This window comes from Rhincodon typus, chromosome 30 (assembly GCF_021869965.1).
Source record: "Rhincodon typus isolate 14 chromosome 30, sRhiTyp1.1, whole genome shotgun sequence".
Taxonomy (NCBI): domain Eukaryota; kingdom Metazoa; phylum Chordata; class Chondrichthyes; order Orectolobiformes; family Rhincodontidae; genus Rhincodon; species Rhincodon typus.
Genome location: NC_063361.1, coordinates 32,016,878 through 32,033,768, shown reverse-complemented (window position 1 = coordinate 32,033,768; position 16,891 = coordinate 32,016,878). Strand labels below are relative to the sequence as shown.

General features: G+C 40.7%; 1 non-coding gene across 1 annotated transcript; it reads left to right on the top strand.

The window, feature by feature from the left end:
• The first annotated feature begins 15,628 nt into the window (after window positions 1-15,628).
• trnan-guu lies at window positions 15,629-15,702 on the top strand. Its single transcript has one exon. It is a non-coding gene; the product is annotated as a tRNA-Asn (tRNA).
• Window positions 15,703-16,891: the final 1,189 nt, after the last annotated feature.

The following is a 16,891-nucleotide window of genomic DNA, read 5'->3' as shown; positions in this document are numbered from 1 at the left end:
TCTCACTGTATTTTTACATTGAATACACGTGACAATAAATGATTCAATTCCCTACAGCCATGCAAATCTGGCCAATGGTTGTTGTTCAATTTATGCCAAACTGTGCCCATATATACGTATTCACATATAAGTATAATACATGTGCATTAGTTGTCGCACTAATGAAATCATAATTAACCAAAAGTCATAAAGGTTACAATAAAAATCTTTTTCGTGATTTCAGAAGTATCTGACAAGTTGAGTTCAACTTTTTTGTTCCCATTGATCTTCACTCAGTTTGATTGATGCGGGTGATGTCCCAAGACTGACAATAACAGGCACAAATACTGGGGCAAATGCAATCTTTAAAACCATACAGTTGTTTCGAATCTCCGACGACCATCCCGGCCCAAACCACCAGCCTCCCCCCAGCTCAGAATAGAGGCAGTACAAATGCAGTCCGAGATCATAAGCCACAGCTGCTGTAAATTTGGGTCTATCCATTTGAAAAATACATCAAACAGACCCACATTTTGGGTACGCTGATAAAGACGATTAAAAGTCAATGGTTTGGAGTAGAAACAAAGGTTATTGTTTGCGTTTGTACATAATTATTACCAGCCACAGAATAAACGATCTGGAGTTCGGAATAACCAACATTCTATCGAGTAAAACCTTTATACAGAATAGAAAAAAATGTGATGAAAGTAACACGAACAAAACATCTACTATTAACATATTGCATAACGTTGATACAAAGAAAATAGTTTGTATTTATATGGCGCCTATCAGGACTCAAGAACACCCCTATATGGCTCTACAGCGATTTGGGAAGTTTCAAAGTTTACTCACTGCTGAAGTGCAGAAACAGGCAGTCACCATGTGCACGGTATGCTCCCATAGACAACATTGATTTAGTGACCAAACATCTTTCTAAAAAAAATGTCAATATGGGGATAAATATCAGCCTGAATTCCGAGTGAATTACTTTTCTATTCTTTGAGATACAGTTGGATCTTGACGATACCCCCAAAAAGGGCAGAGGAAGACTGAAGTTAAACCTCTTAGCCAACAAACGGCATTTGTCTCCGACAGTGTAGCCCTCTGACAGAACCACTTTATGAAGTCTCAGCGCTCTGGTGCGGGCCTTCCAACCCAGATACAATGTCCTTTAGGGAAGGAAACTGCCACCCTTACCTGGTCTGGCCTACATGTGACTCCAGACCCAAAGCAATATGGTTGACTCTTAACTGCCCTCTGGGCAATTAGGGATGGGCAATAAATGCTGCCTAGCCAGCGACGCCCTCATCCCGTGAATGAATAAAAAAAGATACAAACATCACACTGTTCAGGAATAATGGTGTGGAGCTGGAGGAACACAGCAGGCCAGGCAGCATCAGAGGAGCAAGAAAGTTAACGTTTCGGTTCGGGATTTCTGAAGAAGGGTCCCAACCCGAAACGTCAGCTTTCCTGCTCCTCTGATGCTGTCTGGTCTGTTGTGTTCCTCCAGCTCCACACTGTGTTATCTCTGACTCCAGCATCGGCAGTTCTCACTATGTCACACTGTTCAGGAAGCACGGTTTAATTTTAGAATTTATATTGGGAAGAAGATCAAACTCCAGAGAGACAGACTACGCTGAGTCTGAAAGCGTGTAAGAAAGAAGGAAAAATAAAAGTTTTTTAAAATGCTGAACGATACCGGTCTTGGGTTTTAAGAACTTATCGACTGTGGGAGGAAGCATAGAATGTAAAAGCAGAAGAACTCGTTGCTGTCAGGCCATAAAATAGTTTTTTTTTAATTAAGCATAGATGAGTTCAATTAGACTACTCGAATAGTATAATTATAATGTTGAGTTCTTGAATGCTTCCCTTCATAGTTGAAGTTACAATCAACTACTATACAAATGTAATCGGTGATGACCTCCGATCAACGTCCCGGTAAAATAGGCTAGATATACACTACACTAACAAAACACAAATTGCTTTTCGGGAAGTAGCTGGGAAATCAGACAGCTGGGGTTGAACAAGGTGTGAGTAAAACTGCTCTGAGTAAAGTTACATCTAACAAGGGACTGCGTAGAAATTTAAAGGGAAAATTGGCAAAGTTTGCACAGTGACTCATAACGGATTGATCTTTACCTGTAGTATAAAGTAAATAGCCAGACGGGACGATTTTAGAATGCGAGTCACGCCAGTGAGTGAGACAGCATACTAAAACCGTTGGACTTTTACAAATTGATTTGAGAATGGGGCAGTTTGCCACAGAAGGCCATTGTCCACTTTGTGGTTTGAATTGCCATTGCAATTGTATAGCACCTGACGACCATTGAACACCCCAAAGTACTTCACACAAAACGAAGCACTTTTCTGAAGAGTAGCTGTTATTCTAACTTGCGATAGGCAGCAGGCAATTTGTACACAGCAAACTCCCACATACAGCAAGGCGAGAACAGCCAGATAATTTTCTTTTGTGATGTTGAGTGAGGTGAATGTTGGCCAGGATGACACTCTGCTTCTCTTCTACATTGTACCATGAGAGCTTTTACGTCCAGAAGGTACGCAGGGGCTTATTTTAAACATCTCTTCTAAAAGATGGCACCTCAGACGACGCAGCACTGCCTCACTTTTGCACTGGGGTGGGGTGGGGGGGATACTAAATTTGGGTTGAGTCCCTGCTGTGAACCGCGAACTCGCGGCCATCTGAGAGAACGCTGCCAAAATTTTGCGCCAGTTGTGCCAAAGAATTTATCTTGGCTGTTTTCCATCCCTGTATTTGCCTTCTAGAGATAAACGACTTTGCACGAAGTTGACACAGGAGGCAGCAGGGAAGGGGAAACACCCTTCATTCACGTAGTAAACGTTTTCTCATTAAATAAACTAGAGCTGCCAACGTCATTTTGTGACTGAGGAAAGGCACAAGGCTTAACTATAGTCAGACCCACTTTCGAAACCCTTGCTCCTTAATAAAGTGTCGGATTGCGAGTTCCTTTTGTATAAACAATGGGCAGTAATGCAATATAAGAACCGAAAAAGAACTGCGGATGCTGTAAATCAGGAACAAAAACAAAGTTGCTGGAAAAGCTCAGTTCTGAGGAAGGGTCACCAGATCCGAAACATTAACTCTATTTTCTCCTTCTCTGATGCTGCCAGACCTGCTGAGCTTTTCCAGCATCTTTGTTTTTGTGGCAGTAATGCAATAGTTCACAATGCTGAACTATAACTTCTTCATGCAATATTACCTTCTTAAAGAGGATGATTTTTCTCTGCCGTGCCTCAATACTTCCTCAACTTATTGATTGATATTTTTCGTAGCGCCTAATCATCATCGGGAACAAAGTTATCGAGCAATAAAAAGCAGGAAGTGCCGGAGAAACTCAGCAGATTTTGCTGCTCCTGTAGAGAGAGAGAAACAGAATTAACGTTTCGAATCCGATGACCTTTCGTCAGCAGCTGGGTCAGGTGGTATTTATACTGATGACAGTGAGTAGGGGAAACAGTCAGCAGTTTTGTATGGATTGGTTCCAGCACGGCCAACACACTTTCAAACATTCACTGTTCTCGTTAGCACACTATCCAGCATTTATCTCCTTCTGGACTTATCATAACCAATCTCTTTGATCTCCTCTCCTCTTTTTTTCTCTCCGTCTCTATGTATTCTATTCGTCGTCCCCCTCCTCCGATATCACCCTAAATGCCACCCTGTTCCCAGCGCTTTCAGTTCTGACGAAAGGTCACTGGACTCGACACATTAATTTCCTTCCACCGTCCATAGATACTGCCAGACTTGTTGAGTTTGTCCAGCACTTTCTGTTTTTGTTTCGGATCTCCAGATCCGCAGTTCTGTGTTTTATCAAAGTTCCTGGGGTTTGCTGCTGCGTCAGTTTAAACCCTCCCACGCTTGAAAGTTCTGATGCTAGGCACACTTTCACCAGGACAGTGAACTGTCAGATGCCTTACACTTTCCTAACGGTGGCAGTTATTTCCTCCCCTCTGCGTTCTAGAGTGTGATTAAGCGGTTTGAAAGAAAAATGCAAATTCGCACAAACACCCACTTTATGAGTTTCCAGTCTGTTGCGAAAAGGGTATATCTGCCGCAGAGACCAGAAGCTGTTTGTAGTCCAATGGCATGAGTTTATTTCCGGACATGTAAAGAGTTAGTTTTATTCGTGTTGCGCACACAGAATTATTTCTAGCAACAGGTACCAAAAGACTAAGGTGAAATACCATTTGATGTAACTCTATTGCTTCTTCAGGCCCAGTTACTAATGAGCTTTCGTGTAAATGAACGTTAGTCAGGACACTGTCGACAGAGACCTTTTGAACACATTTCTTCAAAAACCTGGGCGCTTGCCATGCAAGAATGTAACAGCAGGCGACAAAATAAAATCATTGCTCTATAAAATAACTCAGGTCAAAGGGTTTTAAAACTGCATGAGTCACAGAGAGTTAGTTCAATTAGATGTGATGGAGGGGACTGATCTCCCGAGATAACGGTCATTTTCTGCAGTATAGCGTCTTAATGAAATCAGATAACATGCCAAACAATTTCATATTTTCACATCAGGGTGAGGCTGCGATTTGGATGTTGGTACCAGATGGAAGATGCCATGTTTTTTATATCTAGTTCTTTATAATAATAACGATATTAACGTCAGAACCGCGCCGACGTTAGAGCGCGTGTATTTCGGGATCATAAACACGACGCCAGTTTCCGTTTTGAGTCTTGCACCTCGAGTCGGTTGAACTTGCCCTACCTTTTGAAGCACTTGGATTATCAATGGAGGAATAGAGGACTTTTTTATCTGGGGGGAGGGGCACGGTGTAGGTTATGACAGTGGTTAGCAAATCTAAATACGAGGCGAAATCCTGCCGCTCAACATCCACAGGCATGTGAATGGGAAAATTACTATAACCTATTCCATAAATGTTCATACGCAGAGAATGAAAAACAAGGTGATAGTAAACTAGAACCGTTCACGAAACAAGTAGTTTTCGGTTCAGTCACCAGGCACGCAATCTGTAATTAGAATCAGCGTGCCAATTGGAGGATTGCATTTTTAACTATGGTCACCCAGTGTATATTTGCTCACCATCGATGGTACAACACACGTAAAGCACAAATCGTGTTTCTGGGTCATCAGCAATAGGGTAAATTTAATGTCTTCCTAACATATTATCATAGTTTTAAGGCTCGGTAGGGTCATAATTTCGTTTTGGATTTTTAAAATTTAAGTTTACTGTTTAAGTCATAAATTAGAAGTACAGTTGAAAGATCAGACTCAGAAACATGTGAAATGTTAAACATCAGATCTCACTATAACTCGACTTCCCATCCGCACACCACCACCCCCACTGCCACCTCCCCCACGCCCCCCCACCCCGCCCCCCGCCCCGGTGCCCAGAAATTCCATTAATTACATCTCCACGGCAACAAGATTATTAAAGTATTTCAACTGGTAAGCCAAAGGATTCAAACCTTCAAAAGCATATAGTTGGATTTTAAGATGAAACCAGTTTCCCTGCCTTACCCATTTTTACAGAGGGTTCTGGTTACACAATGGTAGCGTCTCTATCTCTGAGCCTGGGGGTTCAAGTCCCAACTCCAGAGGTGTGTAAAAACATCTCTGAACAGGGTGGTTAAGATGATCTACTCTCTTTCATACATTTACGCTCAGATCAGCAAATGCAAGCAGGAAAATTACACATTAAACTTCAAAAAAATTATACTTTACTCCTAAAAAAAAATTCATGTTAGTCAAAAAATATTCGGTGCATCAGGCCAGCGCCGTGGTTTTCGACGTAGGGATGCCCTATCTAAGACCACACTCCTGTTCTCTTCCTTTTTCCCCTACTTCAAACAGCTTTCCCTTAAATACTTCAATATTCTGAGGCAGAGAATCCCACGTACTAATCACCTTATGTGTATTTTTTTTTGTTTGCTTCTTGTTGGTTGTTTTTCCAGTTCACATGCCGTGGAACTTGTTGAGGAACAGTTGGATCTTTAATGGGAAAATGTGTAAATCTATTGGAAACGCGGTAATCGCCTTTACCACAACCATAAAACATTAACAGCAGTAACCACAAAGTGAACACAAAGCAATGTCAGTCAAATAATCCATATGGAAAAAGAAAATGTGTGGTTTGCATAGATACTAACGCTATGTGAAAAATATGCTAGCAATGTGTAAAAAATATCGTTAAATTCTATGTTAAATTTGCAGCAGATTATGCGTTTATTCTCCATAAAACTTGTACACACAGTTCATTGGGAGCACCTACAAGACCACTCGACTAGGGTTAGAACAGGAGATCACACGGTGTGAGGTCTGTGTAGGACCAATAGCTAAACATCGGGCAGTAAAACAGTGTACCATTAAGGGAACATACTTTATTTATTTTAATCAACCTACACAGACATATCATAATCACACTTCTTAAAAAGGGACTTGAACAGAGGCCTCCTGGCTCAAAGGTAGAGACACTGCGACTGTGTCATTGATGCCCCTTACATCTTGTTTCTTCAATATCCAACTCAAGTCATGCATTCATTGGCAGTCAAAACAACATTTTCAATTAAATTGGATAAATTTAAAGACTGAGTTGCGCATTCCAAAAACCTCTTCTTTGTGACAAGGCATTTCTCCAATTCTACCTCGTGATAACTGACTATTGGATGTCGAATTCAATTTCTTCAGGTAGACATTATCACGTACTCTCGATAGGCTGCCAGGAATTTAATTTTCAGTGGTTACATCACTGTAGATATGAAATCTTATTTTCAAAATCCTGCACATTGCATCATGACCAGGTATAAAAGTGCTTCTTCGGCTAAAATTTTGCTTGTTCCACCAAAAGCTGCCGCTCTTAATTCTTGCTGTGTTCAAGAATACATCTTTGGAACAACGTAAGAATTTATTGCGTCAATATGAAATATTGAATAGCTCGTAATTTGGACAACATTTCTATTAGTTCACAATTAAACTAGTGTGTTCCAATTCCGGAGCCGAGGGGAAAACTTTCCTTGTTTTCTCCGAGTCCCTGATAAAGTAACAGTCTCATTAGAAAGGCGAGTTATGATAGATGTTTGAAGAACTGAGCAATAATGTTTTGCCCTGGATCGTCAATCAATGTTCCTAAAGGAAGCCAAATGTCTATTTTAATGTTCTGGAGTCTTAACAAGTGCTTACAAGCCGGAGCATTCAAAGCATATGAAAGCCATTGGTTTGCTGGGAATCAAAATAACTAACTTTGACATTTATAGTCATTAAACTTTGAAGTTGACATTTTCATAAACTACCTGGACCTTCGCTTAAACTGTTGTAAAAATCAAAAGATTCATATAGACTTGCTAATGTGGTCAATATCATGAAACCTGACAGTAGAGGCTCTTCCATTTAATTGAATAGGTTCTGCCTGTCACACTCTAATACATCACTGAAATACCTCTCAATGTTTGCATCAATATTCCTATTTTCGCGTTGGATTTGACGGGAATAAGACGTCTAGCATTCTGTTGTTATCCACAGTGTTGTGGAAAGTAGGTCTTTGGATCTGTTGCTGCACGTTGGAAACTTACACCCAAAATTAACACTAATGACAGATTTATTGAAGTCAGTCAAAATAGGCGCCTCGCAGACAGAATCAATGTGCTGCATAAACAATTGTCACACAAACAACCAATTTTGGTCTGATCCAGTTACGTACAAGTATGGTCGGCTGGGTCTTCGTGAACAGGCTACCTTTGGCATGATCATCCCTTTACCAGGGAAAAAAAAACGTCCAATGGAAAAAGAAGCCAAAGAACGACAGATGCTGGAAATCAGAAACAAAAGCAGAAATTGTTGGGAAAACTCGGCAGGTCTGGTAGCATCTGTGAAGAGAAAGCAGAGTTAATGTTTCGGCTCCAGTGACCCTTCTTCAGAACTGTTCTTCGGAAAAAAAGTGTCCAGGAGGCCAGTATTCGATGAAAGGCTTGTCAAACGTTTGCTTAATTCAGCTGTTCAGATATCCAACTGGAAAGGATTTGTTAGAGAGATTAAAGTGTAGGTTACTCATCCGAACTCACGTGTCACTTGCAACAAACAAAATATTCCATGCAATGTCTAAGTTTGAAACCCCAATAAAATATAAACTAGTGTGCGTTGGTAGGTCAAATCCCTTCAGGCCATGTGTGTAAGAGAACACCGGCCAAGTATAAGGACATTTGGCTCTTGGAAATTCACCCACCTGGATTCTCACCTCTGTCATTGCAACATCGTACACACACTCATGCCTGAACATGTTTCCTTGCATGGTTAACCAATCACATAGCTTCACTAATCTTGCTTCCTGAGCAAACAAGATATCACAATTAGAATGGGAGATTCCAAACTTTTCTCTTTCAGAGATAAACCAACTAAGGATACACACCCAATTCTATTGAGTTATAACAGTCCCATGTTTGAACCTTCCCGTTCAATTTTACGGATTCTTGATATCCGAGTTCCTACCTCAAACTTGTTTTGCCAACAGTTGAATTCCTTATCCACTTCCACTGGAACATCAAGAGTTGGGTTGCGCAATGTTACACAGTGAAAGGGGGCAGTTAGATTATTTAGACTGGCAGGCATTCATTCCACTTCCAAATATATTCCCACTGTTTTAGTGAAATCACACGGAAATGTGAGAACTCGGCATTGTCCCGGGTGTTTTATTTTATATGACTGTAGTTTGTTGGCATAAGTTCAAGCGTCCTAGACCCAAGTGCAGATCAATCTGTACTTCTCGTAAGGCAGATCTCTCTGTTTGCGTGAACTGAGCAGTCTAAAGCCCACCTGAAGTCTAGAGCCTGTGCTGTATCCAACAAACAAGAGTTGCTGTCTCACAGGCGAACAGATCATATGCTATAAAGCAAGATGGTAGCCCAGGGACAGCCTCCAGCTCGCTAGACTTCTCTGATGTGCTTACCAATTATGTTTTTTTTAATTTGCAAGAACTTTTAAATAGACATCTATAATTATATAAAACATGCTTATACAGCCTAAACTCGGACACCGTTCAGAGAACTGGACTCCACCCACTCAATAAGTCCATCCAATAATAGTTTCCAACACTAGCCATAAGCCAATGAAAAGCAGACAAAATGACAGGTTAACGGAAAATTGCCTCTTCGTTTCCCAAGACTTGCTAACGTAGAAAATCCTTCCAATATTATCCACGCCCTAATTTCTATATAGTAACAAACTTCCACAAACTATGAAATTTCAGTCCTGCCAGCTCTACTAACATCATTTTACCGACACTAATCTTTGGATGCGTGTTTAAAAGTTTAAAGTTTATCCTAGACCTGACTCTTTCGCACTCAGTTCTACATGTATTTTTTAAAAGAATATTCACAAACATTCAATACAGACAAGGAAACATTCACCATATTTTGCTACAGAGGTCTGATATGGATACCGAAGGATGTTGACTGCATAATATTGGATATTGGGACGTTTTGCCATCATGCGACATGACTTGGAGTTTTAAATTCTCAACTCACTTCGAATCTTGGACCAAAAGCTAATGATTGAAGTGGAGTACATGAACAGTGACTTATTTTGCTTTACAGAGAATAATCACCGGTTCCAATTGCGCATTCGTCAGTGTGAAAGATGCATCTACGCGTTGATTTACGACTTTTCCATGCCCTTATAGCGTGGTCACCCAGGCTGCACATTATTAGACATCTCTAGAGTAGGTGGGGCTTAAAGGCCTCCTCGCTCAGAGGTAGGGACAATATCACTGCATCACAAAATCTCTTACCTTTTGACTTGTAGGATGTCCTGTACCTCGCAGGAGTTACTGAGCGGTCAATAGAAACAATTGTCAAATTGCAACACGCCTTTCCCAGCGATTCCAAGTACTTCAATAAACAAAGATTATTTCACCAACCTGGTTCTTCAATAGAGAGTTGAGGATTATGAAACAAATATAGAAAATGCTGGAGAAACTCAGCAGATCTTCTTCAGAACTTCAAATTTCTTCAGCTGAAGAACCGGACTCAAAACATTATCTCTCGCTCTCCCTCCAAGGATGCTGCCAGACCTATTGAGTTTCTCCACGATTTTCTATGTTCGTTTCAGATTTTCAGTTGTTGCCTTTATTATAGTTGCTGGTTCAATCCAGCAACACGGCGTCATTGCTATTTTGTCAGCAAAGAACTTCTCTGAACGCCGGGCAGTACAGTATCTAAGCTTTGTAGCTCTCGAATATCCCATACTTTTGGGCAAGATTTTGTTCGGAGATGAGAGTCAGTGTTAGATCGGAAGCAATGATATAGAGCAATTATTTAATGATTGTCCTCAAACCTTATTGGGAGTTTGCAGGGCTATTTCTTCTGATTTGACTAAAGAGAGCTGCTACAGTTCCACCAAGCTTGCCCGGGATCCTTTCAAAAATTAATAAAAGCCACCCTAGGTGATGCAGACAGTTAATCTCCAAAATTGAACAGTTCAAAGGATTCAGCTCGAAAGAAAACGTACGGAATAGCAAATGGTAAAAGTCCTGAGCTCTCGCTTTGGGGCTTTTTCAGGGAGTAAATTGAGAAGCGAAGTAGATTATTGGACCGGCAACTATTAGCAACACTGCCTTCTCAGTTCTCAATTTATCCCCAAGGACAGCTACAAAGCAAACGCTTAGTTTATATAATCGCACACGACTGAGATGTTTCGTTTAGAAATAGCGCTAATTATAGGTTTCTTACAAAAAGCATTTGATCTTAAATTCGCTATAAAGTAAGTTGCGATTTGTCCTTCCGCTTCAAAGGAGAGAATTTTAATGCATCTTTTATTCCATTGAGAAGTTAAGCAGCTGTTAATAATTATATGGATGAAGATGCAAAACGAAGTAAAAAAAAAACAATCGGGGAATCTTTTCACTCAACAGAGTGGAAATTATATAGAAGTATTAAAGGGAAATTAGGGAGATAGCCAAGAGACAAATAGAAGAATATGTTGATAAGATAAATATTTGAGTACAGCAGAGCCGAGCAATTTGTACATAATGCAGTAAGGATAAAGTAGCCATTGTCGAGAGCAGGTTTAACCTGAGGTGAGGGGAGGAGCTTGAGAATGAGAATCCTTCATGATACCCTCAGCCGGTACAGGGAATTGAACGCACGCTGCTAGCTTTACTTCGCATTGCGGACCGGCCAACGGAGCTAACCAACTACAATGCAGGAATTGCAGGGAGCATTGACAGCCTGTATTTGCTGAAGAATGGCAATTCAACCAAGCCATGCCAAGCGGATTGTAACACTTCGGTTCTGACTAGGACTATTAGCCCCCTCCCCAAGCCAACACAGTTATTGCAACAACAACTCCCTCTGGGTATTTTAAAAAAAGTGATGGGCAATAAACGTTGTGTAACCAATGACACTCTCACCCTGTGAATGATGTTTTTTTTTTAAAAATCGCAATCAGCCCATTGAAAAGCCTAAAACCGAGGAAGCAGCAATTCTGTGAAAGTTGGAAAAATAAAGGAAATTCCTGAAAAACTGGAGAAACAGTCCGTGATGAATCTGAATTGTGATCTCTCCACCGATGATGCCAGACCTGCTGAGAATTTTCTGCTGGAAATCACAGCAGGTCAGGCAGCATCCGTGGAGAGAGAGCAAGCTAACCTTTCGAGTCTAGGTGACTCTTCAATTTCTTTCCCTCAAAGACCACCAGGTCGTGTTGCCTGCTCTCGGATCCTAACACGACTAGACTCTCCCTGTATCTTAACCCACTGTCTCAAATGAAGCTGGTAGCGCTGCGAACAAATTCAACCTGACCATGTCGATACCTGCAGTTGACTTCGGGTTAACCACTTGGCTGGTCGCTAGATCTCGGAACCTCGTCGCTCTGCCGCCACCTCGGTCAACGTAGGACAGATTCACGGCGAATTCGCAAACCAACCAGGGTGTTGGTTCTCTCATTTTTGTGGGATCATCCCGTGAACAATTTATCTGCTTCATTTCCGCTGAAACAAACTATTTCCTCGTCGCATTATGAGGACGCAAAAGGAGCTGCGCAAATACAATTGCTTTCTTTCTGATCCAAACTTTGCACGTGGAGTGATCCCGGTTTAGGTACCACACATGGCGACGCGCTTTTGGTTTTCTGCTGAAACATGTGAACACAATAATAACAAAAATGGACCTGGACACCCACAGCAACTGTCTCAAATGTTTCCCCTCGAGCTCGCGGTGTCCACAGCGCTCAAAGAATTTGCCGGGTAATACGGAATTTGGCTGCGGGATGGACCACACATTCCGCATAATGAGCGCCGAAGTCCTTAGATTTTTGTGGTCAAAAATGTTTCATGAACAGACCGAAACTGTATGGTAAACGTTTCCATCGCATTGCGGACATTTCCTGATGTTTTCTTATCTCCAGTCCTAGCTAACAAAAATACGTTAAGCTTTTCCAAAACAAAAATTCTAATGTTTTACGGCTTCAATGCGTGAGTCAGATAATCTCTCCTCGATTCCAGAAGCAACTAATTCCAATGGTTTTCAGTTTAATCCACTTCTAGAAGTGATGAAGCGACCAATTAGGATTTGACAAACCCCATCAACTACTAGTAATCTTGAGATGTCGATTTTTCTTTCATTCTGATATTAACGCATTTTATGAAAGAACGGTATAAGGTTGGTAAACAGAGGACAGAGATTTGCGATAATCGACAAAAAAAGGTCTAGGAAAGATTAGGCGATCTTTAAAAAAGATCTTGTTATGATGTCCTGGAATATATTGCAAGTGGGCAATATACTTAAGCTAAAATACAGACATGATGTAGATTTATTGAGCTCATATCAGAATACTAGTGAAGTAGTAAATACAAAAATAGGTGTAAGACAATTTGCACTAATGTGGAGGAATTAAATTTAGCCAATAATGGAAACTGCAGCGGAATTATTAACCTCCAAAAATAATATAGATAAATACACCTCAAAATTGCAGGACTCCTGGCGGGGGGAGTTGGAATCACGGCGAGGGACAAATTGAATAGCTCTCTGAAAGAGCCAACACAGGCTTTATGGGCCGAACGGCGTCTTTATGCAATCGTAAAACCATTGAGTTCAGAAGTCAACGGACGTAAAATGCATCAAGATCCGCTCGTTAATATTATGTACTGATGCCCTTCATAGAAAATAATAGACAATGGCTCCAGTGCAGGCTTGAAATGCGTTCACCGGAGCGACTCATTCTTCTCAACTCATAGATGGCAAACTGCGTTAAATTTGGCCGATATTAACCTTCTACAAACTGCCAACAACCCCGCTGAAAACCCACATAAACTGGCAGATGACGAGCCCACAGTGATGTGAGTTGAGAGACCCTGGTAACTACATCAACCCAGATCACGTACGCATAACACTTGATGGGGCCCACTGCGTGGGTTCCACAATGTCATCCACCTCTTGTGGCCTTCAGCATGAGATTGTTTCCTTTTCGGAGGCCAACTAGAACTGAAATGCAAAACCCATTTCCATGTAACTAAAAAAAATCCCTCTGACGACGAATTGCAGTTATAGTTATTTTTTTCGCCGTCGGTTGAAATGCACAGCCCTTTCAGCAACAGAGTAGCGATTGGAGGCGAAACTGGGTTTTAGTGGCATGGAGGAGGCGCGAGAGAGCGAGATACAAGACAGAACGGTTAACATTTCCGCCGTTATCAAGTAGATTTCTTTTTAAGGAAAAAGAAGTGTGAACTGAAAATAGGTCGAAAAGGCATGGGCAGTAAAGAGCAATCACAGAAAAAACGAGGCGGGCGCCAAGAATTACACAAGATGGAGTAAAAGTCCTCTATAAACAGATTTTCGCCCTTCATAAAATTGAGTTCAATGAAGAATCATGAGATAACCTGTGTCTCACTACATTCTACTTTCAGACTGAATTTAAAAATTACATTTTTATGCAGGTGCGAATGTTTTGTTTTGCAGTTTGATGGGTTTTTGTGGTCTTTTAATCGCAGGTAGCAAGAAAACATTACATCAGCTGAAGCGAGTATGCGTGCTTTGTAATGAAAGATTTCTCCAATGTTACTAAGTACAGGTACTTGGGGGTTTAATGCGAGGTCCAGGAATATCACCGGGGCAGTCATTTGACGATTCATGATGTAGCATGCATCTGGCAAAATGTTTAATGCTCGAACAGAAATTCAAGATTGAGAAATGTTCAAAGCGCCTGTTTTACACGTGCTTAGCAAGGTAGCAATATATTTAAAGTAAAATATATACATTATGTTCAGTTATAGAACTCGTATCAGAATACTAGTGAAGTAGTCAATACAAAAATAGGTGTAAGACAATTTGCGCTAATGTGGAGGGAATTAAATTTGACCAATAATGGAAACGGTGCACCCATATTCCAACTGAGATTCCGATTAAAGCGGCTACGGACCAGGCCGAGTATTAAAACGTACAATTCTAGTGGGGGAGGGGGGGAAACACAATGATTCCGTATATATATTTTTTTCACCTCTTGAAGAGCATGAATCGGGAATGTAGTTGCAATAATTATTCAGGACATTATTTTGTAGCTTTACTCTCAGTGATCAACTTGCTAGGTTATTAAATTAAAAGAAATGGCATCAGAAGATACAATGCTTTCAGTCACAATCCGGAATGAGTAATTACAATGAGAAACTGATTGCAGATGCTTTTTTAGGCTGCAGCCCGTGGAATCTATTACCTTTACCATTCAGCCAATTATCTCCCCTCCCCCAACAAGCAGATTCATTTACATCAGCTGAGCAACCTGATCTATCTGCAGCCGCCGGCTGATTGACAGCTGCAACCGGGCTTTGCTGGTTTCCTGTTAACCATTTGATGCCTCAGGAAAATAATGCAAAAACAACCCCACTGCAACTTCCCCATCCCCCAATCGTGGAATCGCAGGCGCATCATGTTCTGTGAGATATTTTCCTTTCATGTTGTGTTTCCAAAATACAAATTTAGCAACACAAACACGTATTCCAGGGCAAAGTTCTACAATGTATTCACCTAATTCTAGACAAATCGCAGGGCATGATGCTTGGTTTTTCAATTTAAAATCGTAAATCTACACGAAAGAATTGTAAATGAGTTATGAACAGAAACTATTTTGTCTGTTGTTTAATTAAGTGATTTACTGTTGCTGTTGGAATTTGCATGACAATCCATATTCATATTTAAAAACATGCTGAAAGGAGGATAATATCCCATGTGGTTTTATCTGCTCCATTACCTTTTTCGCAGACTTCAGGCAACATTATTATAAAACAGCGAGACAAGAGCTGCAAAACTGCATCATGATACGATCATTCTTGTTGCCAGTTGCATATAGCCCTTGCAACGACTCTTTATACCTGCTGATTCCTACCAAATCATGAGATGTGCAGGATTTGGGCACAGAGTATATGTGAATCCTAACTGCACCGCACGTCAGAAAAGCTGGGACCTTCACACGAGTGCCGAAAGAGTTAATGCGGACATGCAACATTTAAATGTGCGACTATTGAACGTAATCTCCTTTCTTATTATTTCTAGACATTTGTCCTTCTGCCCATGCATTCAATACCAAAGCAAACACCCATCAGGGAAAACGAAAGGCGAACATAATCTACTTCAGCAACACAACCAGTGGAGAGTTGCCAGTCAGTCTCTGTGGCGCAATCGGTTAGCGCGTTCGGCTGTTAACCGAAAGGTTGGTGGTTCGAGCCCACCCAGGGACGTTGCGTTTTATTTTTCTCGCTAGTGGTTCTACAGGAAAAATTTCTGATTTTCTTTCCTTTGCATTCCACAATCTTTTTTACAATTTTAAAATAATGATTAGAAAAATTACAGCGAAGGAAAGACTTCATTAATCTCTTCCATTGAATTCTGTTGGCTTGGTTGCTGGGAGACGAGGCAACTTAACAGAAGTGTATTTACACATTAATATTTTAGTTAATATTTATAATTACAGGATGCATCCTTACTATAAGCGTTAATTAGGAAATGTTAAAATAATAAATTATTTTCTTAGAAATTATTTAATTATCCAATTAATTGTATGCATTCGAAGCCGCAGCATTTTTATTTTCTGCTTACTCTCTTGTTCTCTCCTGGATCATTAATATAGTCTCAAGGCATATTTCAAACTACCGTTCGATTTATTCAATGGGAAGAGTCTCGCGTTTATGGACGCTGCACCTCACGGTGACTGTCAGCACAGCGGCTGTTTTAAAAATATATTACCCCCACCCAAATTCTATTTCCACAATTGCAAAATTCCTAAAACGTGACCATTTTAAGAGGCCAGGGTTTGACTTTTATGAAGGTATTATACGTTTGGTGCATTTTCTTTTATTTCTCAGCCCCTCGCGCCCCCACCACCAATTCAATCTGTGTACGCATTGTCCATCTCTTGAAGTCGAGACTTGGCATTAAAAAAAAACAAAAATTCTTTAAATGTTGATTAATGTAACCCTACATCCAAGCACAGCCATTTTGAAACTGCCTTGAGAAAATGTGCTCACAAAGGCTGCCTGGCACCAAATTTTGTGCCATGGATCTGGGTTTTTCTTTGTCTCGCGGACAGCGTTTCAGACGTTGGGGGCTTTCACAAATAATCCAACTTCATTTTGATTCAATTACAGTCTTGTTTGGATATCCAAATATATTTGTGTGCACCATGAATGAAGTGCCTATTACTTGCCATTACATTATTTCTAACTGCGTCCAAACCAAATACCCAGTGCACCTGATTAGCTGTTAGTGTAATGCAGTGATTTGTGATCAAATTTAATGGGTTGCCTTTTACTGACTTTTTAAATTAGTTGATTATAGCTCGATCTTCATGCACTTACTAGGCTCTGCTCAATGCCCTTATTACTACACCTCAATGCAATAGGTATTTCTTTCACTGCTACGTTTATTTAA